Raw genomic sequence first — 23,602 nt, 5'->3', positions numbered from 1 at the left:
AAATTCTCTTTGCTTTTCTATATGTGAGAGTGAGTTTTTTTGTTGTTGCTTTTTCTGAGATGGAATTTCGCTCTTGTTGACCGTTGACGTGATCTCGGCTCACTGCAAACTCCACCTCCTGGTTTTAAGTGATTTTCCTGCCTTAGCCTCCTGAGTAAATGGGATTAAGGATTACAGGTGCCCACCACCACGCCCAGCTAATTTTTGTATTTTCAGTAGAGACAAGGTTTTATCAGTTTGGCCAGGCTGGTCTCAAACACCAGACATTAGGTAACTCACCTGTCTCAGCTTCCCAAAGTTCTAGGATTACAGGCGTGAGCCGCCACGCCAGCAGAGAGTGAGTTAATTTTTTTTAGTGAGCTCATTTCTAAAGCCTATTTTGGCTGAATATAGGACTTTATGTTCTTTTCTTTTATCACTGGAAAAGTTTGTGCCACATCCTTCTGGCTTCCATTATTCCTGATGAGAAATCTATGTTATTTAAATTATGGTTTTTTTCTCTCTTGCTGCTTTAAAGATTTTTTGTTTGAATTTAGTTTTCAGAAGCTTTATTATATTGTGTCTTGGCAACTACGGCTTTGGGTTTTTATGTTTGTGATTCACTCAGCTTCTTGAATCTTTAGGTTTATGTCTTCTGCTGAATTTGGAAAATTTTTAGTCATTACTTATTTGAACAACTTTTCAGCCCCACTCTTTTTCTTCTCTTCTTCCCAGGCTTTCATTACATCGGTATTAGATCTTTTATTATAGCACCACAAATCTCTAAGGCTCTGTTTATTTTTTTCCAAACAAAAGAACTGGGTAATTTGACTTCCTCTATCTTTGAGTCATCTGATTCTTTCTTCCGTCTTCTTCAGTCTTTTGCTGAACTCAGTTACTATATGTTTCAATTCTAAAATTTCCATTTGTTTCTTTTTCATTTCTTTGTATTTTTTCTATTTCTTTGTAGAGACTTTGTATTTTTTGTTTAAAACATGTTCATAATTTTCTGTCAAAGCATTTTTATAATGGCTTCTGTAAAATCTTTGTTAGATAACTTCAACATCTGTGTCATCTCAGTGTTGGTATATTTTATATTTTTTTTATTCAAGTTGATATTTTCCTGGTTCATTATAAGATGAGTGATTTTCATTTGTATCCTGGACATATTGGATATTCTGTTATAAAATTCTCAATCTTATTTAAATTGTCTGTTATAGCAAGTGTGTGTGTGTGTGTGTGTGTGTGTGTGTGTATGTGTGTGTGTGATGTATGTGTATGTGTGTGACACATACGTATATACATGCAAATAATATTGTATTACTTCATGCTAATGCTGTCATTTCTTTTCTTTCCATGTATAAGTGCCATACCACATTGCTAGTGTGTTTGCTTTGATATTCGTCTCTCTTTTTAAGATAAGAAAAGTGTCTACTTTATTTAACTGTATTTATTTTTTCTATCACAACTTTTTCTTGGTATACATCTAAATTTCCATATATATATATAAACAGAGCCTTCCTCTGTCACTCAGGCTGGGGTGCAGCGTCATAATCTCGGTTCACTTCTAGAAGGGGAAGGGATTCTTAAACGTAACCTTAGATTCTTTTGTGGATCATAGGCATATTGGTTTTTCACACTAATGTGTGAGATGTGCCTCCTTCAAGCCTTATTATAGCATTGGCACATTACACATTGAATGTGAAAAAAAGCAAAACATAACATAACCTTAAAAGCAGAAAACCATAAGGCACAAGGACCATATTAAAATTTAAAATTTTGTCCAGTGAAGAACACCATGGACAAGACAAGCAGGTATAAAAACATAAGAGAGGATATTTGCAATGAACACACTAAAAGAAGGGGCTAATATCTCTGGTAACTAGGAATCTATCAAGAATAAACAAAAGATGACCCAACTGAAAAATACATGACAAGTCATTCATGCAAGAAAGGTCCAAAGGGCTGACAAACATACAAAAAGATATTCAAAATTATTAGCGATTAGAAAACCATACACAAAAATGCTAAGACATCACTTTGCACTTAAATGAGAAATATCAATTGAAAAAGTGAGAAAATGCATATATTGCTGAAGATGCAGGACTATAGGAATCTCATGTGTTATTAGTGGAAATATGAACAAGGCAGCCACTTTGAAGATTAATCTGGAAGTACTTAGTCAATCTAAGTATATTTATAACCAATGACCCAGCAACTCCACGAGAAATATATTTTTAGAATATATGCCACTTCTGGGTATTTATTCTAGAAAAATTCTAACACAGTAAAATACCATGCATTACAACCTGTTATTTGCATATGGATAAGAGGCAAAGTAAGTGCTCATTCCTGGATGAATAGTACAGCAACATAGCTAAATATTAAAAACATAACAGAGTGAAAAGGTAAAAAAATACCGTGAACACAATCCCTTCATATAAATTAAAAGTGTATGCACACAAAACAACATAGATTTTTATGAGAAGATACACAAATAATCACGTATACATAAAGCACCTACTAATTGTGGCATATGGAGGAAGAGGAGTGGAAGCATTGAATGGGATCCTGTGAAGGCCAATGATACCATGAGAACTCAAAACTCTGCACCTGAAGTCCCAAACAGACAAAAGAACTAACATGAGGATGATGGATTAAAATTGTCCTACATGGTTCCTGGAGGACATAACTAGAGTAAGAGGCTAAATAGCTAAGGGATAATAGATTTTTGCTTGATAAAAAGAAAACAGGTTTCTTAAAGAAGCAATGAGTTCCTCCATATTGGACATGCACATTGGTTGCTGAACGATCACTTGATAGATGTTTTGGACCTAAATCTTGTACACTTTCCCAAAGTCCCTTAACTGCCTCCTTCTGTCCCAAAACACTTCTCACTTCCTGTAGTCATTTCTGCCATGATCCCTGAGCAGATTGGTGTCTGAGTTGCACCCTGGACTCCAAGGCTTATGTGCCCAAAGGCTAAGCCCATGGGTGTCAAACCACCACTCCTCTTCCAGATCCAAATCAATGTAATCTCATGTCCCTTGGACTTTCACTGAAGAGCCAGTGTTGCTACTGGGAAGTGTGAGGGAAATATCTTGCCTCGTGGTGAATCTTAACTAGTAAGAACTGGGAAAAGGAAGATAGCTTGGCAGACAAACTTGCTTGCTTTCTTTCACTTGTGAAATGTCCCCAAAGAAGTCATTAATTTCAACAGCCCTCTGTGTCCCGTGGACACGCCTGCCAAGCTACCACTGACTTTCTTCGTGGCTGTGGTGAAGCAGAAGCCAGCACCCCCGATTGCGTGGCTCCTCTCATTCCCTTGTCTTCTTTCCGCTTGTTTCCTTGTACACATCTCTGGATTTTTACCTCTCGAGTTAAGGGTTAGTGCTTTAATCCCTGCCTCTGGCTCTGCTTTCTAGAAGACCTTGCTGAGGAGCAAAAATGTTGTCTGGTAGACTCAAGCTGGATGTGATGATCTGTGAGGTCACTTACTCCTCCAGGGGTCTAAGATTCTCCAATTGTGACCTCATCTTCTGAGCAGCAAGATTTCCCACAGGGATCCTAATATAATAAGTCTTTTGCAAAACTGTGAATATTGGCTATCCACCTCCACTTTCCTTACCTCACATCAGATCATCAAGCTCTTCATCCTTTAGGTGTCAGGGACCAAGTGAAGCTTTCAATATTTGCCAAGAGCGATCACCAGTATGTTATTAAACGCAGGACTCCAAGTTCCTGCAGCCCTCCTTTCTGAAGAATGATGAAATTTTTAAGGATCAGTTTTTGGTAAGAATACTTAAATGTGAGCCAAGACAGTGGATGGCTCCATATCCATTGATGACTAATATGTGTGTTTTTGGATAAGTCATTGAACTCTTTGTTTTTACCATCTTTAAAACTAGACAACATAGTCCTTGCCTAAATATATCACAGAATCATAATGTAGGAGCTAGAAGGCTGCTACCGCTGACAGATAGTGTTGAGGAGAGGATTGGATAACTTCCAGAAGGGTCTAGAGAAATGCAAGGAGTGAGAAGACAGGGAGCTGGCAAGTCTGTGCTCGGGGTTTTCACCTAGAAAAGAAGCTGAGTTTGCCTGCACACAGAGGGGCTGAGACAATGTGTATTAAAATACAGGATGCTTGACAGATGGCAGGTGTTTACCAAGGGATAGTTAAATTTGATTCTACGCATTCTTTTTTTTACAATAAGGAGGAGAGATAACATATATATGACCTTGTTCAGTGAGCCCTGGAATAAATACACAGCTGTGCAGAACCCTAAGGACTGATCATCAGGCCAAGATTCAGAGGATCTTATCCCAACCTTCCTGGGAAATCATATGGGGAGAACATCAATGATAAAGATGTTAGAATTTACTTGGAGGAATGCTTATACCATGATTCTGCTGATAAGAGTAGAAGAGTGTCTGGACTACTGGATGTTTAGCAATGGAACAAATTGTGACTTGCTTTGAAAGAACTTGCTGGTTAAAAGCTGCTGGCTAGACCTCCTAACCACGCCATGAAATGGGACAGTGGTCCTGATCTGATGAAGTACTTGGAAGTAAAATAGTTGCTGGGGACAAGATGATTGCAACTTGGGTTTCAGATTCTTATATTTCAGACAACACTAAATAAGATGTAGAGAGACTAGAGAGAGCCCACAGGAGGCTAATTATTGGATTCTTGGAGAAGTGGTGATTATGAATTCCCAAAACGGGACAAAAGCCTTTTCTGCAGAATGATGAGTTTTTTAAGGATTCATTTTTGAAAAGAATACTTAAATGGTAGTCAGGAGACTGGATAGTTTCAGATCCACTGAGACTAATATATGTGTTCCTAAGTCAGTCACTGAACTCTTTTTCTATTTTTAAAACCAGACAACATAGTACTTACGCAAACACATCAGAGAATCATAACATAGAAGCTAGAAAGCTGCCCCGTCTGGCAGATGGAACAGAAAAAAGAGGAAACAGATCTAAACAGATGGAATTGTTGTAATAGAACCTCCAGAGTGTGGGATGTAGCTCAAGGAAGCTGGGCCTATGTGTTTTACTGTCAACCTTGTCTTCCAAAGACAGTAATTCTGGGAAAAGTGGCGACCCCGTCCAGGTGGCATTGTAGTCTTGACTTTTCATTTAGTTGCTTTCCTTACAAGCTCATTCCTCGGTGATCAAGTGCTCCTGGGTTCTGACCGCCTTTATATCCTTCCTTCCCTTTCCTATTCCCCAGGCATCCCCACCCCATTTAAAAAACTGCTCTAGGAACAGGACCTATTTCCTCGTGATTTTGCATACACTCGACCTCTTCTAATGTGTTAGATTGTTTTTGTCAGACTCAGCTTGGGAAGCTTTTCAGAAAAAAAGAGTCATCTCTCCTATGTAGTTCTTCTCTCTTGAGAGCAAAGAAGGGGTTGGGCGCAGTGGCTCATACCTGTAATTCCAGCACTTTGGAAGCCCAAGGCAGGCAAATCACAAGGTCAGGAGTTTGAGACCAGCCTGGCCAATATGGTAAAACCCCATCTCTACTAAAAATACAAAAATTAGCTGGGCATGATGGCTTGCACCTGGAGTCCCAGCTACTAGGGGGGTTGAGGCAGGAGAATAGCTTGAACCCAGAGGCGGAGGTTGCAGTGAGCCGAGGTTGCAGTGAGATTAGAGGTCTTTGCTCTCTATGCGCAATTCCTCCCATTCCGAAGATTTCGGGTGCAGCAGGAGGGAAATAGGACATAGGACCCCCTACTAGATAGCCCGGCCTAAAGGGCCGAATGAGGCTTGTTCATATTTATGTCTCCAGTACCTGCAGAATGTCAGGAGAAGACCTTCAGTAAGATGAGGGGGGTACACTTTACTACCCACACTTAGAGAAATATGTAGGAATTCTTTATAGGGCTGTGACTAATAATCTACCAATCATTAAGTGGAGTTGCATTTATTTAAAGCAAAAAATTTTAAAACATACAATAAATAAGAGAAAAAGGCACAATCATCCTCCTAAATAATAAAACTAGCAATATTTAATTCCCTATATTAACATTGGCTATATAAAATAAGCAGTATTAACACGTTCATTTAAATTAAGACTGATTCATTCCATTTATATTTATGAGAATATTTAATGGAAGGCAAGAGATACATGGCTAGCTTTTAAGAGGGGAGCCAGGGAATCTCCATGATGTCTGATGCCCCAGGAAGGAGTACAGCAGACGCCCCCGAAACAATGTGGACAAACATTCCCAGCCTAGTAGCCTGTGTTCCATCTGGCCACCGTTTACCCCCTGCTCAGTACCCGAGGTTTGGGCCAGGAGGTGGCCCAGGGGGAGGTGAGGCAGCCTGGGTGGGATTAAGCCTGAGGTCCTAATGATTAGAGGCTGAGACCTGAGCCCAGGGTTGCAATGAACTTTAGCAGACCCCACGCCCAGGGCTCACTAATACCAGCAAGAACAAGATCAGAGGTGAGGCTGGGCCCCATACAAGCGTGTAGGATTGTGGCCGATGGCTGCTGAGTCCCCTAGTAATGACCAGAGACACTACTTCAGCACTGCTGGCCATTTTTGTGACAATTTTTTAAGTATAATGAATTAGGAATCGTTGCTCCCTCCCTTTCTTCAGTAATTATATTTTATGCTTTCCCTTCCCACAAGATTCTGCAAGATCATGAAGTGGATGCCATAAAAATGCAAAACCACAAAAAAGATAGTCAGACAAAGGCTCCTGTGGACAGAACTCAGGTCTTTGTCACCCCCAGAAGGTTAAGACTGTCACAGAGAGCCAGCAGACAGTGGGCCCCTAGTGCAGGTGAACTCTGACTAATGATAACGATGGCTTACACTAGCTGGGGGTTTCTCTGTGCCAGGCAATACTGTGATTGTCCTATGCGCAGTCACTCGTTTCAAAACTTGGAAGTGAGCATTTTTGTTGACCCTGTTTTATAGGTAAGGAAGCTGGGGTGGAGAGGGCAAAGGAAAACACCCAAGGTCAAGATTCTTATAAGAAAGGGTGGAGCTGTGATGGGAACCCAGAGCCGACTTGAGAGCTGGATTGCTGACACCACCCAGCACTCCTTCTTGTGCGTGCGATATTAGGGTATCGTATTATGTGCTTGTGCTGTGACCCAAAGCAAGTCACTTACTCCTCCCATATCTTTACCTTCTCATCATGGAAAGAAGTGGGCAGGACATAAGAGAGTGTGTGTGGTGTGGAAAGGGCATGAGACATTCTATAGCTGGTTGGCCTAGAAATTGTCTTTACCTCTCAGTGCCATGTCTCAGTTAATCAACACAGATCCTGGGGAAGGTGCTATTAGTATCTCTGTTTTATTTATGAAAATAGTAAGGCTCAGAAATGGGAAGGAGGTCCAATAAGATGAGGTGCCTATAGTCTGAATTATTCCAAACCCCAACATTTAAATATAAAACTATTTGGCTTCTTCTAATATCCTTCTGTGATTCTTATGTCTGTTAAACCTACTTTGAAGAATTGGTAGGAGGATTAAATGAGGCAATACTATCGAAAGAGCTTTGAAACTAAAAACCCCCATGCAAATAGGAGGTCTAGCTGTGTAGAGATGATGCATCATAGTTCTCCAGCAAGTGATAAATTCACACATGTTCCAGGACCAGAAGCACTCAGCTCTAGGTGGGAGAAGTAAAGGAAAACATATTCTGCTCAAGTTATACTCCAAGTGTTAGGAAGGTTCCAAAGGAAAAGCATGCAAAATTATAAATACAAAATTGCTAGGACTCTTCTTTGGGCTTTGGAAGGAGCTCATGGAAGTGAGGGATTGTGAAACTGAAGCTCCATCAGCTTCAAGTTATCCATGTTTGTGGATTGAAAGAATCAATGTTGTTAAAATGTTCACACTACCCAAGGCAATATACAGATTAAATGCTATCCCTATCAAAATTCCAACAGCATTTTCACTGAAATTGAGAAAACAATTCTAAAATTTGTATGGAACCAAAAAGACCCTGAGTTGCCAAAAAATGTTGAGAAAGTAAAACAAAGTTGGAGGCATCACACTTCCCTATTTCAAATTATATTATAAAGCAATAATAAATAAACAGTATGGTACTGGCATAAACATGGCACACAGACCAATGGAACAGAATAGAGAGCCTCAAAATAAACTCATGCATATACAGTTACCTAATTTTCACCAAGGCTACCAAGAAGACACAATAGTCTCTTCAACAAATGGTGTCGGGAAAAATGAATATCCACATGCAAAAGAATGAAGAGCCCTTACAATAGTCTTTTCAACAAATGGTGTCGGGAAAAATGAATATCCACATGCAAAAGAATGAAGAGCCCTTATCTAACACCATACACAAAAATAAAAACATAAGACCATAAAACTCCTAGAAGAAAATACAGGAGGAAAGCCCCTGGCTATTGTCCTTGGCAAGGATTTTTTTCTCACCCAAAGCATGGGCAATAAAAGCAAAAATAGACAAATGAAGTTGTGTTAAACTGAAAAGCCTCTACACAGCAAAGGAAACAATCAACAAAATGAAAAAGCAGCCAGTGAATTAGGAGGAATTATTTGAAAACCATGTATCAGATGAGGGGTTAATACCTAAAAAATACGAAGAGCTCAAACAAGTCAGAAGCATAAACACAAATATTCCTGTTAAAATATGGGAGAAGGACTGGAATGGGCATTTCTCTAAAGACGTACAAATGTCCAGTGGCTATGTGGAAATGTGTTCAGCAGCAATCATTATCAGGGAAATGCACATCAAAACCACAAAGACATCTCATCTCACACCTGTTAGGATGGCTTTTTATCAAAAAGACGATAGAGAAGTATTGGCATAAGATAAGCACGTGGAAAGGGAATCCTTGTACACATTTGGAGGGGATGTGGATTTGTGCAGCCACTGTGGAAAACAATATGGAAGTTCCAAGAAGAAAAATACAACTGCCATATCACCCAGCCATTCCTCTTCTACGTATATACTCAAGAAAGATGAAATCACAATCTTGTAAAGGAATCTGCACTCCCGTGTTTACTGCTGCATTACTGGCAACAGCCAAGATATGGAGACGCATTCTATGGGTCCATAAGGGATGAATGGATAAAGAAATTGTTGTACATACACACATATAAATGGAATATCATTCAGCCTTAAAAAAGAAGGTTGACGCCATAGATGAACTTGGAGGACACTATGCTAAATGAAAGAAGCCAGGCACAGAGAGACAAATCCTGCATGACCTCTCTTACATGTGGAATCTAAAACAAAACGGAAAACCTCAAATACATAGAAACACCGAGTACAACAGTGGTTACCGAGGGAAGGGGATGGGGAGGTGGCAGTCAAAGGATACAAACCTGCAGTTATACAGGATCAATACGTCTCCAAATCTGATGTGTAGCACAGGGAGCATAGCTAATAACTTTCTACTGCAGACTGGAGATTTGCTAAGAGAATAGACTTTAGGTACATTTACTACAAAAATAAAATGGTAACTATGTGAGCTAATGGCTACGTCGGTTAGCTTGACTGTACTAACCATTTTACTATGCATATGATATCGAAACATCAAATTGTATTCCTTAAATAGATACATTTTTAAAAATATCCAATCCACTACAAAGAAAAGCTCATTTCAGGGTTTGCAATGACTCCCGCAAGAGCCACACATGAAAAGGAAGATGAGATGGTTTGTCCCAGAAGTGGAGCTACTGAAAGCATCACGTAGAGAAATAGGGAACCCCCAAGCTGAGAATGTTATGTGTGATTCTAAGAGAATAAATTAGATTTTTGAAAGCAAAATCACTTTTGAAAGTTTTATGCTCACCCCAGCCTTGCTTCCATGGCTCAGAACTTCCTTTGTGGAGAAACTATAGACTCTAAAGTAGGTTCTGTCAAATGCTAAGCCATGGTCAGCCTGTGAATGGTGTTGAAATGTGTGGTATAAAACAAAATCATTTTGATCTGAGCCTAGTGATAAAAGTAGGTGAACAATCTGGTAATAACATTTGGGTGCAAAAAAGAAAATGAGAGAAATAAGTATGAAGTGCGAAACAGATTTTCTTTTGTGGTTAATATACTTGTTCTGATAATATTTTCCAAAAAGGGACAGAGGTCAACTTTCAGAAGACATCCAGTAGCTCCTAATATTGCTCTACTCATTTGGATGCCACATTTTTGGTGTACTTCCTTAAAAGGGAAATAACAGTGTGACATTTAATGAGTTACAAAACTATCCTAATATTCCATTTCCCCATGAAGATTCAGTGTTAACAATACTACCTACTCCTAAGGTTGTCATGAAGATTAAATGACAGAGTGTGCATGAAGCAATAAGCACAGTGCCTGGAATATATTAAGTGCTTAATAAATATTAGCTACTTAATGTTGGTGTTCAGCACCTTCCATTTTCAACTTACTCTGCTGAGAGCATTAAAAAATTATCTTGTTTAACATACTCATTACCATCCCGAAAAAGATTATAATCTACATTTTGCAAATGAAAAACCCAAGTCTTGGAGATGTTGAAAATCTTCCCAGTATGAGGAATGAGTCACTGGTGAGCAGGAATCCAGCCCTACAGAGGCTCCGTGTCCAGTGCTCTTTCTGTTCTTTCCATGCATTGTTCTTGAGCTATGTCTGGCATAGATCCATGCAACTCTGCAGGTGTGGACGGATGAGGCATTGCTCTCTCTCCTGACAGAGGAGGGGTTCCCCTTGCCTAGCAAATTGAGGAACCTCAACTTGAACCCACATCTACTGCTTTCCAGTCAAGGGTTCCTTCTAAAGTTGTGTACACACTCTCTCAGAGCTGAGAATGCTGTGTGTTATTCTAAGAGAATAAACCAGATTTTGAAACCAAAATCACTTTAGGAAGGTTTATGCTCAGCCCAGCCTTGCTTCCATTACTCAGGGCTTCCTTTGTGGAGAAACTATAGACCCTAAAGCAGGTTCTGCCAAATGCTAAGCCATGGCCAGTATGGCCAGACCAGGTCAACAAAGTCCGTTGGTGGATTTCCACCCTGATAGTCATAATTTGCGATCTTCACTTGTTTCCTGAGATGTGGTTCCAAAATATTCATGTAATAATAGGAGATGCTGCATGGAAATTTTATTTACTGAGAAATATTTATGATGAGCAGCAAATCATTTGCAAACACGTCTTATCATCAGGATCCATCATAAAGCATTTATGGAAAATGAATTTCTCTTTAGAAAAGATCTGCCAGTATCATATGCATGCTCTGGCTGCAACTTTCCACTTCAGATTTCTATTCTTCTACATTTAGTTAAAGTCTCTTCTGCTCAGAAGGCAATGATCTTTGTTTGATAATGAACTGTGTGAAACTCTCCCCAAGGACTGGTCTTCGATGGAGTCACTTCTGCTTTACTGAGAGGCATTTCACCATGTCTCCATCACTGTACTTAGACACTGTTTCCTGGGTAACTCCTGGTAACAGGTCATTTGCAACCCACAGATTATAACATCTCTATCACCCACAAACCATAGTACATGATTCTTCCCTTACCATGGAGGTGAAAAATTTAAAGTCACTGCTCATTTTTAAGTCCCTATATAATAATCCCTATGTGTGGATGCTTCTGGTGTTTAGACTGTTGGATATGCGGTTTTCTGTTGTATTTACTTTTGGAGACTGGAGTATCCTCTGGTGAAAATGACTCCATGGCCACCCTTCACCTTCCAGTGACTGATGTGCTTATTGAATTAACACTGGCCTATCCCTATGCATATCCTTGTCATTCTTAGAGGGACAAGTGTCAAGGTGCATGTGTTTACCATGGGATGGTGCCACTGGACGTTTTCCATTGAACAACGGCCTCTATCTAACAGTGCTCTTGTGATGCACTGTTACATTTCTGACTGCATCTCTCTCCCTGCTTACCTGGAAGGTACATGACTTTGTTATCATTGGTTTCTATAGTTTAGAATTAAGACAAATGGACTTTGGTTTTTTTTCTTTTCGTTGATTACTGTTTGAAACAACTGGGCTTAGATATTTGAGCTGAAAAAGGAAGGCTGAGCTACCAGCGTGGGGTTGGGGAAGCGATAGAAGTAGAATCCATGTCTTAAAAGGACTGCTTAAAAAATGAAGTGCTTACCAGAACCAAAAACAAAGGATGGATGACAGAGCTTCCTGCAAATGTTTTTTGGTTAGTCAGTGCTTGGGGTGAGTGCATTCATTAGTAAGCACATATTTACATAAGTTTCAGTGGAAACACATTTGTTTGTACAAATATGGAAGAGAATAGGAATATGTTTACAGCATTCTCACTTGACAACTCAGAAAAAGACTCATCCTGCAGAAGCACATACGAATCAACCCTCCTCCTCTCCTCCAGCATTCAGCATGGAAAGCCGGCCGGCCTGGTTCATTACGGCTCATTTCTAAACGTCAAATTCACCTCTTACATAGAATGCTGGAGGTCATCTTGTTGACCTGATTCAAATCAGAAGCGTCTTCCCTGGGATTCCTGACAGATGAACTTCCTGAACAAGTTCAAAGATGGCATTCTTCCCTTCTCAGAAAATGACTGTTGCTTTTCTAAACAACTGTTAAAATGTTCTTTTCATGTTGATGCAAAGTCTGGGTCTTTAGAACCTCTTCCTATCTGTTCTAATTCTATCCTCTGGCACCAAACAAAACAAATATTTCCCTTTTGCCCACAATAGTGCTTCAAACATTTGCAGGAAGCTCTGTCATCCATCCTTTGTTTTTGGTTCTGGTAAGCACCTCATTTTTTAAGCAGTCCTTTTAAGACATGGATTCTACTTCTATCGCTTCCCCAACCCCACGCTGGTAGCTCAGCCTTGACCTGGGACTTGGCCTGGTGTAGAGGAAAGGACATCTCCTCACCTGCATTATCCTTTTGGGTTTCTTCTGACATATTGATTGCAAATACTCAGCCAACAATTAAAGTCAGAAAGTAATTACTTTTGAATATAAATGTAATTACTAGGAAGTTAATGAAAATACATCTGATCTTCTGGATACAATCAGTCAGTAGGTTGCGGGGGAGCTGTGTCTTCTGAAGTTTTATATAGTTTAGTCACTGCTGCCCCTTTTCTGGAGAGGTGAAGTCTATAACCTCAGCTGGCATTCTGCTAAGGCAGAAGTTCTCAGGGAGAGGTGGGAACAAGCCTGAGAGTCTCCATCTCTCCAAAGGGGCAGAGTAGAAGTTTGGAAAAGGCTTCCAGATTACTCTGAGATGCATGGATCCCTTTTCTAGAATTGAGAACCACACCCTCAAGGACCTCTGCCCTTTGGGGAAGGAGATCTGATTTGTTCCTCCTGGGTTCCCGAAAAGAAGGCCTCTTTACAGCCCCAGGCGAACCCACTTATGTTCATTCCTCCACTTTCTCAGAATCTTTAAGAAAAAGAAGTTATCTGTACACTTCTACAACTGATTCTGGACTCTGATGTCCACACAAGAACTGTTTGTCAGTAATGCCGCACCCCATATGGAACCCAGCACCCCGACCGTCTATGTTCCCAGTCAGCAGGGCCTGCAGTGTCCCCTCCTGGGATGCTCTGCCAGTCTGTCCCTTGATGTTTTCAGGGGACCCAAATGATATCCAGACCCAAGTCCAGAAGGAATTACAGTCGGAGATCATTTTGAAGTTTAATGTCTTGGAACATTTTCTTAATTTCAAATTTGTTATTTTAAGCACACATTGTGATTTAATGAGTCTTTGTGGGATTTCAGTTTGCGGTTGAGGTTTGAGAGCTGAGGAATGCATGTTTAATTTTTTTCATCCTATAACCAGTGTTTCATCTTAGACTAAATAGATGCACATTTTAGAAATCCCATAGAATCACTGAGAAAAACACTGATGTTTATGCAAATGCTTGCATGTTTGAGTGAATTTAACTAAAGGAAACAAGCAGATATGGTTCCAAAGGTTTTGTGGGGCCCCACTAAATCCTTCATTCTCTCTCAGCATTAATTTCTCCCTCATTTCTGCCTTCAGAGAACTTTATGTGGATGTATAGTCCTGGGCTTTATTTGTGGGTACTAGGGTCTCCTCTGTTGATGCTGGTCTTTGTGGCTTCAGCTCGTAGCACAGGAAACATTCTCTCATTGCAGGGAGGCTGAGCTCTGGCTGAATTCTGATGAACAGGTGGAATTTTCATCTTCACTATGGACGTGGTGAGGAGAACTGGCTAAAGCTGGATGGATAAGGAGACAAAGAGTATAATGGCAGAACTCTGAGAATCCGAAACCACAGCCTTCCTCTGAAGAGAGAGCAGGGCAGAGTGCCTGTTCAGATTCCACGAAGTGTCTACTCAGGCGAGGCTACAGTTTCACTTGAAGAAATGTCTCTGAACACCAGAAAGATAAAGAACTATTAGCCGCATGGGGCAGAATTGTCTAAAAGCTTCTGTTTTGTTGGCTATGCTCAGTTTCTAGAGAACAAATCCACACTTTATTCATCTCTGGATCAACAGTATAGAGCACGCCAGCAACTACGTGCACAATGAAAGTACACTAAATTTTAATGAATGAAAAAGTGAATGCTCAGGGCAGGTTAGAGAATGCACAAGGATAGTTCCCACAGACTTCCCAGTCATACCAGCAAAATATATATATATATATGTATATAACAATGTAAACATGAATGCCCAGTCATATGTGCAGAATTCCTAGAACCAATGATTTCTATTCCCACTACTGGGCATGAATATGCAAAAAAAGTGGCAATATTGCCCACGTGGATGTAGAACATGTACAGAAAGTGAGACATTCGTGATAAATAAACACATTGCCATGGAAACCTTGATTCCCAAAGTAGAATACAGCCACACAAGAGACTGTTTTTAAAAGAATTGAACGTCTGGAGATTTTTCCAGGTTCAGTGAATTCTATGACAATTGGAGGATAAATGTATTTTTTGGCACAATGCGACTGTGAGAATAGGTGGGGGAGAGGGTCACTCCCAGGCCCAGCAGCTGGCAGGGGAGCACAAGCCATTTTAATGATAGCAGAGTGGAGTGCTGTCAGGGTTTCCAAGGGATTTTAATAGTCGTGCGGTCAGAGTTCCCTGAGTAAATAGCTTCCATTTCCACTCCTGCTGCCAGCTGGCCAAGTCGGGGACCACCTAAGTCGTATGCCCCCAAAGGAAATGGAAAGGCAGGTTCTCCTTTTTGACGATTCTCCCCCACCCCGATAACAACTACTGCTTCACCGCTGCCTGAAATCTCACCATGAGAGGGATGTGCCTTTACTCAAGATTTGTTCCTGGTTAAAATTTAAATATTCCTTAGAGAAATAATATTTCAAACCTCTGTCACTCCTTTCAACCTTATTCTTACTTACGAATGGGCTTTAGAAACTGTTTTGAAAATAGATATCGAGTCAGGGGAGGGGAAGAGAGAAGAAAGGCTCTGGGGTGAAGGGTCCCCCAGACTGTGTTCACGGCCCTGGTCTTGCTCCAGCCACGCCCCTCCCCATGTGCCTGTGCAGCGTCACATCAAGAGATGAAGGTATTTTCCAGCCCCTAATGCTGAGCTGGGCATGGTGACTTGCCTAGACCGATAGGGCATGCAAGCAGAGCCTTGACAGGTACTTAGCGGACCAGGCCGGATGACTCTCACACCTTTGCAACTGTCACAAGCACATGCCTGCACCAGCCTGCCAGAGACCAAAAGACACCCGGCCCAAGCCGAGGGACAGAGGCTGTCCTAGGGAAGCCAAAACGAGCCAATCCCTGCAAAGGGAGCGAGTCCTTCTAGGTGAGTTGATTCCCTCAGGCTCATGAGTTAAATAGGTGTATATTTCTGTGCGCCATTGAGCTTTGGGGGTTGTCTGTTGCACAACATGACTGTGGTAATAACAAGATGATATACTGGAGGAAAAAGGGCCTGCAGTGGAGAAGCCTGAATGCCATCGTGACAAAATGTGCCTTCCCCCCAATTATAAATACATGATCCTGCCTCCATATTTGGATTGTAGGAAAAAAATAGCAGAAGATGTGAGCATGAGAGCAACGCAGTAGTCAGCCTGCTCTTGACAGCCAGGGAAGACAGGAGTGTCCTTAACAGCCAGGGGAGATTGGCGTGTCCTCCTCCAAATACAGACATGTAGCTCTGTGTATTTGCATCTGCTGTTGAGGGGCCTGAGAAGGCCAGGAGAAAGGGATCAAGGCTCATGTCATGGCCAGGGTGTGCCAGTGATTGTCACATGAGTTGTCTTTATAATCTCAGCCAGTAGGCCTGGGGAGTCAGGAGCCTTTTTCTCCATTCTACAGATAAGAAGACAGACCTACAGTAGAGATGAAGTAACGTAACTGTGTAAAGCAGGGGCAGGCAAACATCTTCTGTCAAGGGGCAGACAGCAGGCCTCTTAAGCCTATTGTAGTCTATGGCACAGCAACACAGCTCTGCCATCGTGGCATGAAAGGAACTGTAGACCACACCCCAGTGAATGAGTTTCCCCCAGTAGAAATCATTTATGAACACTGACGTTGAATTTCATATACTTTTTACAGATCACAAAGTAAAATTCTTTTGATTTTTTTTCCACCGTTTAAAAAAGTACAAGCCATTCTTAGCTCACATGCTATATACAAAACAGGCAGCAGGCCAAAGCTTGCCAACCCCTGAGATAGACAGCAGGGCTTAGATTCATACTTACGACATTTTGCAACTGACTAGGAGACCAAAACAATCTTTGCAGACTTTGGACATTTCTTAGGTTCTGTTGCCTTTATTACTGCTGCTTAGTACCTTTCTGTATAAAACATCCAGTAAATGTCCACCGCTTTTGTAGAATAGTATTGGATGTCGCATCCTAAAGTGCTGACACTTGATCTGTAGTTCTCTTGGAATTAACTGGATTCACTCGGCATGGTGTGAGCACGCATGTGTGAATGTGTGCTGAGACAGACTTCGGTGAACTCACAGCATGTCATGAAAGACCACCTGTGTGAGGTAGGTACACAGTACTATTACTGCCTTCACGTTGCAGATAAGGAAATGGTGGCTTGAAGGAATAAAGCCACCTGTTCAAACTGACTCCATAAGGGGAGCTGAAATCCAGATGCCTGCTCTCCCAGCTCCAGCTCCAGCGCCGTCCGCACCACCCCTGCCTGCTCTCAGCAATCCCTGGGAAGACAATTGGCTGTCTCATGAAGCCCTTGCCTGCCACCAGTGCCATCTGAATCACACTCCGCCTGAGGCTGTTCCATCAGAACAGAACAGGAAAATAAATCATCATGACAAGACAAAAGGAGGAGGCCAGGCTGTTTAAAATCATGCGTGCAGAGCACACTTTGCAAAGGCAGTTCAGCTCGAGGGCCTTTGTGCCGCGCTGATGAACTTCTGATGCTTGGCAGGCCCTGTGGCATTCCGTGGTCATCTGATTTCCAAGTCCCTCACCATTGTTCCACGTGCTGTCGTGTTCCAAAGCTGGAGTTTTACCCAGAGACAGGCTAGCAGCCACATCTGACCCTCTACAGTGCATCTGCCGCCTTCTCTTCAGAACAAAAGCACGGGCTTCCCTGACGCAGGTTGTCCAAAAAGGGCTCTTTCTTCACCCTAAAAGAGAGTCTATGTCTCCTCTAGACATCTCACCACCCATTGTCAAGGCGCCAATGCCAGAGCCTGGCCACTGTGGTGCAACCAGCCTCCCCAGGGTCCTTTGCTTCCCGTTCACAAAGCATGAAACATACACGGAACTCTGCATTCTCTAGGCACTTTGCCCTCATATGTAACACAGGTGCATTGAATATCTATATGTGCTATAAAGCAGGATTCAGAAACCCCAGTCTCTATTGCTGCAAGCCTCCATTTCTCAAACTTTCGAGTGTGGATGAGATGTTTCCATTGCTGAAACTCAGTTTCCCTCTCCATAAAATGAGCAGTTGTAGTCGTATCTGTGAACGTATTCAAAAAACTTTAAAGGCCCCTTGTAGGTAAGCAAAAATTATATTAAACTCACAAAGGGTCAAGGAGGCTGTGTGCAAACTGAATCCAACTAGGGTAAAATCCCAAACCTCTGGGCCAGCCTTCCAGGTCCTCAGGGGAGGCAGCAAGACAGTGGAGTAGGGTCCCTGCTAGATACCCATGCTGCAGGCTCTCCTGTGGCATGTATCATTTCCCTTCTCCAGATGATTTCAATGCTGGTGCACACAGTGTTTTCAAAACTGCAGCCACTACCTCTTTGTGACTAGATTCTACAGCATAGCTGACTCTTTCCTACTACAAAGTTGAAGGAGTTATAAAGTCTAGGCCAGGCGCGGTGGCTCACGCCTGCAATCTCAGCACTTTGGGAAGCCAAGGTGGGCAGTTCACCCTAGCTCAAGAGTTTGAAACCAGCCTGGCCAACATGGCAAAACCGTCTCTACTAAAAATACAAAAATTAGCCAGGTATGATGCAGGTGCCTATAATCCCAGCTGCTAGGGAGGCTGAGGCAGGAGAATCACTTGAACCCGGGCGGTAGAGGTTGCAGTGAGCTGACATTGCACCACTGCACTCCAGCCTGGGTGACAGAATGAGACACTGTCTAAAAAATAAATAAGTAAAATAAAAAGTCTGCTGTGCAATTAACACGTGATGTTTAAAAGGACTTGCCTGTTTACTCCTTGTCTATCAGGAGCATTTGGTTACCCTTACACATGTGTGATTTTATCTCAAGAAATGAAGCAGCAATGAAAAGGATGTTTACCTTTTCTTTAGGGTCTTCTTCGCTCTTCAGGCTCTGGAAGCCCCACAGTCTAACTGTGAAGTCTATCTGTGCTATGCACCCTCTGCAACCCAGCACTGCCATGTCAGAAGGAAACATTCTGGCTTCCACAAAATGGCTTTGCCCTGCTGAGCGGACCTGATGGTGTATTTTCAACATGCTTATCAAGGTGTCAAGATAGAACGGCTGGGACGAAGCCAGATAATGGCAGAACTTTCTCTCGGAAAATATCTTACAGGTCATGGAGTGGTTATTGAAGGCCGTGATGGGTTGGATTAATATGGACTTGTTTGCACTTGGAAGGATTACTGAAGCAGTGTGTAAATGATGGGTTTAGGGGAATAAAAACATCAGAAAGATCTGTTAGGAATCTACTTAAATAACCCAGCACAGGAGAGATGACAGCTTAAACCAAGAGAAGTGGGCTGGCGATGGAAGAGTAAGTTTGATGGCTACTTAGGGAAAAGCGATTGATGGGACTTGCAGCTTGGGTGGGCATTGAGGGGAAAGAAGAAAGAAACCCCTGGAGCTTCTGCATTAGGTAAAGTGGGGAAGGCTGTGAGGTTATCTGTCAGAGGGAAAATGAATGGAAAGCCAGTTTATGGAGCAAGAAGACGTGTTCCGTTTTGACATTCAAGTGTTTTGGAGGAGACATCCAACAAGAGGAGCCTAGTGGGCATTTGGGGAGGACCTGTCGTGCCCAGAAGGGAGTAATCAGGTCTCAGGTGGTAGCAGAAGTCAGGGAGTTGAACCAAAGCACACAGGAAGATTGGATGCTGTGAGAAAATAAGGCCACAGATGAAGCCATAATGAATCCCAACATTTGGTGACATGGACACAGGAACAAAAGACCACAAAGTGGGCTGGGATCTGTGAGCCCAGAAAGAAAAGTTCCACCAGAGTCAAGGGAGGCTGGCATGTCACATTGGAGGTGTCTGGTAGTGTCAAATATTGCAGAAGGTGTTAAGAAGCACCGGAAAGTGTCTGCTGGAATTTGCCATCCAGAAGGCAATTAAAACTTGATGACAGTACTTCTAGTTGAGAATTAATTGTCTCTAAGTGTTGTTCACTAAGATTCTGTGAGGCTGGATGGGTGGTGGCCATTTGTAAGGCTCATCTTTTAAAGAAGTTTAACACTGAAGTTCTATATGTGTCTGTTTCATAGAAATATATCTATATCTATATCTATAGATACAGATATATATAGAAATCTCTACTAACATCTTCCTTTTTTAGCCAAGTTATGTTTCAGTTCAATATTACTGAGATTTTATGTCTTTTTTATTTTCCTCCAAATCGAAGCATGGTGACATTGATGTGACGCACATCAAGCCAGTGACGATCACGTTTAGGAATTAGACTTAGCTCTAAACGAGTAATGCTAATGTTTGTTGAAACCTTGAAGCCCTGACTTTCCATTCAGAGGAACAGCAGTGAACTTGATCTCCTCTTTAACTGCGTGGGCCACTGCCAGAGCCCTGCGGCCAGCAATCCCACAGTCTCTCCTGCTGGATTAAGTGGCCGATGGCTGACACGGCTTGGTATTTGGGGTGGGGAGGTAGGAAATAATAAGCAGTGATTTCATTTGTTCCTGAAGGTTGCAGCTGGTGTGCTGGGTCCTTCCTTGGGGCCTGTGCCAAGTGCTCAGGACCCTGCTGGGATAGAGGAGGCAGCTCCTGCTCAATTGCCATGGTGATGAGTGTCCCCTAAATGTTTACATGCAACAATGAGGCATTTTAATAGGTAAAAAATTAAAATCTATACTTTTTCTCTCTTCAAAGCACAGCTTAAAATGGCCCCTGCAAAATGAATGGAACGAGCTAGGTGTGGAACTCCAGGCACAACTGGCATTTCAAGCACTGCGAAGAGGTGGGTCTTCACAGCTGAAATAAGTAGTATGTTGTGATAGTCCTATTGTGACTTCTTCACTGGCTACTATAATCTTTACTGAAGCCCAAACCACTTCTCAAATAACTTCACCTTATATTGTTCCAAAAAGCAAGAAAAGCTATCTATTTGAAGCTAGTTTCAAGGGTGGTGATTTGCCTCTAACCTGCACTGGGAATGTGCCTCTATGTTCAGCTCACGTGCGTTTGCAGACGCGCTCACGTGCATTTGCAGACGCACTCCCGCGGGCTGCCAGGATCAGAAATCCACAAATAGGTCCTTAAATCACAACTGAGAACAGAGGTGTAACTAGATTAAAATCTCACGACTTTTCTTAAACTTCTTTTAGGGTAAGCTCTGGAAACGTTGGTCTCAAAAATCAGTCGTGTCACTGTCACTCTTGAAATTTGAGAGTCCAGAGTCTAAAAACCAGAAAAGTGGTTCAGAGCTGGGTTCCTGGCCTCTAGAGCCTTCCCAGAATGGGATGGGCACGTGCCCTGGGCACAGATGACTTCACTCCCCGAAGACTGAACCAAGCACTTCAAGGTTCAACTGATCATCTGGCTTATTTTATCCACAGTCTATTTTCATTTGTTAGAAGAGACACAGTTTCTTTTTTAGCTCTGTCTTCTTCTGACTCATTCAATTAGATCAGCCCTCAAATATACCATGTGATTAATACAGACATATCATTTTTATTTTTTTTATTTTCGATCTCCCTTCATGTGGCTCTAATCATTGTTATTCTGGAAGGACATAAATTAAACTTTTGAATTTCTAATAAAATGCCTTTTCTTTTTTTAAATTAAAACTTGCCTTTTGAATTCCTGTTTACTTATTTATTTTTATTGTTAGAGAAAGCAGGTAAAATGTATTGACAATTTAAAATTTTGAAAAATGCAGTATAGACATTTGGCCTCATGGGTGTATATTAAACCTGGGCTTTATTTCACATTTTTCAGCACATACGGAACAATTGAAATGATTTCAATTGTTAACAAGATCTCAAGAAAAAGGTTAACAAATGTTAAATATTTTAATCATAAAGACTATCTTCAGTACTAATCATATTTTAAAATGGTATATTAGGCTTTTTCAGATATTAAGAAATTTAAACTGAGCAGTATTTTGAATATTTAGAGTTTTTTAGACTAAAAGACAGTGACTTTCTGGTAATTTAAATACCAATGTGAACATGATAAATAATAGCAATTCACACAGCGCTCTCGGGACTTTACCACCCACTTTGATATAAACTGAACAAAGTGTGTCAGAATCATTCTCAGAAAAGCTGGTAGCTTTGAGATTTTAAGTTCAAGAAAAAACTGAAAGCAGGTTTTCTGTTTTGTCTCCATGCGAACACCTTTCCTAGGCAGCTGGGCTTTCGAGTTGTAAGGACTCTGGGGCGGGATGCAGCCCTTAGGGGGTGCCCAGGGCTGATGGAGGGGGCAGTCAGCCTCCTGCCTTCCCACCAGGTTCAGCTCCCATCCCAGCCTCCAGGGTCTCAAGAGCTTTGGGTACATGGGGATCACATGATCACATGGGGCGTGGGTGCTAACAGACCCCTCTGAGGGTTAGGAGTGGAAGTTTGTGGCACAGAGCCAACAGTCTCCCCAGCACTCACTCAGACCTAAAGGAGCTTCAGACCTGGAAGCCAGGCCACTTTTCTGCGATGGCCTCTGAGGACTGGAATGAGCTCCCCGAAACCCTGGGCCTGCAAGAACAGCTTTGGTTCAAAACCCATTCGGCACAGGCTTCAGGAAAGGCAATCACACAATGCACTAAGCGGGAGGGACACAGGCTTGGGACATGAAGGCGAGAGGTGACAAAAATAATCCCTGAGCAGGCTGGGAGCTGGCATCACAAAGGATTCTGTGAGGTTTCTGGAATAGCTTATGCCTTACTTCCCATCAAATTTGGATTAGCTGGGCAAAGGAGGAAAGAGAACAAATAAAGGAAATCCAGAGATAATCCTCAAACCTCCATTTGAGCTAATAGTTTAAATTCCTGCTATGCCAAGCCAAGCTTTCTGTGTTTACCAGAGTTGATAATGAGAGGCAAAGTAAACCAGCCTCACTCTAACCCCTTCCTGCACGGCCCCTGCTCAGCCTGTGGGTGGATTTGCTGGGGACATCCTGAATGTGGATAAGTCTGTCTCAGCCCCACTTGGGAGCGGGGCGGCATAGGGGATACGGGAAGAGGACCCACCCCAGCGGGCACCACCGGCTACTGGGAGATGCTGAGGGAGACTGCTCCAGGCCAGCAGTGCTGGACCCAGCAATGCATGGGGCAGGTGGAACACGCCCAGCCGGCCAGGGAGGGCAGAGACTGCAGAGGCTGCCTAGGGGCATTACTGAGCAAAGGCGACCAGGGCCCAGCCTAGACACAGCCAGAGGAGGGGGCTAAGGGTGGGGAGCTAAGAAACCCAGACACTGGGGAGACAAGCAGTCCTGAGACAGGAGTCTCCTTTTCTCCCTCTTTCCCGTCATCTTTTTCTCTTCCTCTCCCCCATGCCAGCTCTTTCTCTCTCCTCCCTTTCTCCCTTTCCCACTCTCCCTCTCCCTCTGTCTTCCTCCATCTCCCTCTCCTTCTTTCTCTCTTCCTCTCTCCTCCTTTCCTCTCCCACTTCTCTCCCTCTCTCCCTCTCCCTTCTTCCCTTTCCCTCTCTCCCTCCCTCTCTCCCTTTTCCTTCTTCCCTCTCCCTCTCCTTCTCTCTCTCTCTCCCCCTTTCCTCCATCTCTCCTCCCTCATCCTCCTCCCTTTCTCTCTCCCTCCCACTTTCTCTCCCTCCACTGGCCCTGACTCTCACTGTCTGAACGCCACTCCCTTTCTCCTCTGGACACGCACTATCTTAAAACAGCAGGCCTCATGGCAAAGCCAGTCCCTCACTAGAAGTGGACTCAGGGGTTGCTGCAGTCTCTGTGGTCCTGAAACCCTAGCCCCAGCCTGATGTGCAGTAGCCAGAGGCTGTCTTCCCCATGCAGACACAAAGGCTCCCAGAGCCACCTCTGAGATGCCCTCTCCTTGGTTAGCCCTTGTGACATGG

At 42.6% G+C, this 23,602-nt stretch overlaps 1 non-coding gene across 1 annotated transcript; it reads left to right on the top strand.

Annotated features, from left to right (window-relative positions):
- Window positions 1-1,581: 1,581 nt before the first annotated feature.
- Window positions 1,582-1,680, top strand: LOC120361747 (small nucleolar RNA U13). The gene has a single exon (XR_005577878.1). It is a non-coding gene; the product is annotated as a small nucleolar RNA U13 (small nucleolar RNA).
- Window positions 1,681-23,602: the final 21,922 nt, after the last annotated feature.

Source organism: Saimiri boliviensis, chromosome 13 (genome assembly GCF_048565385.1).
Source record: "Saimiri boliviensis isolate mSaiBol1 chromosome 13, mSaiBol1.pri, whole genome shotgun sequence".
Taxonomy (NCBI): domain Eukaryota; kingdom Metazoa; phylum Chordata; class Mammalia; order Primates; family Cebidae; genus Saimiri; species Saimiri boliviensis.
Note: the sequence above shows the minus strand (reverse complement) of the source record. Positions and strands in the feature narration are given on the sequence as shown.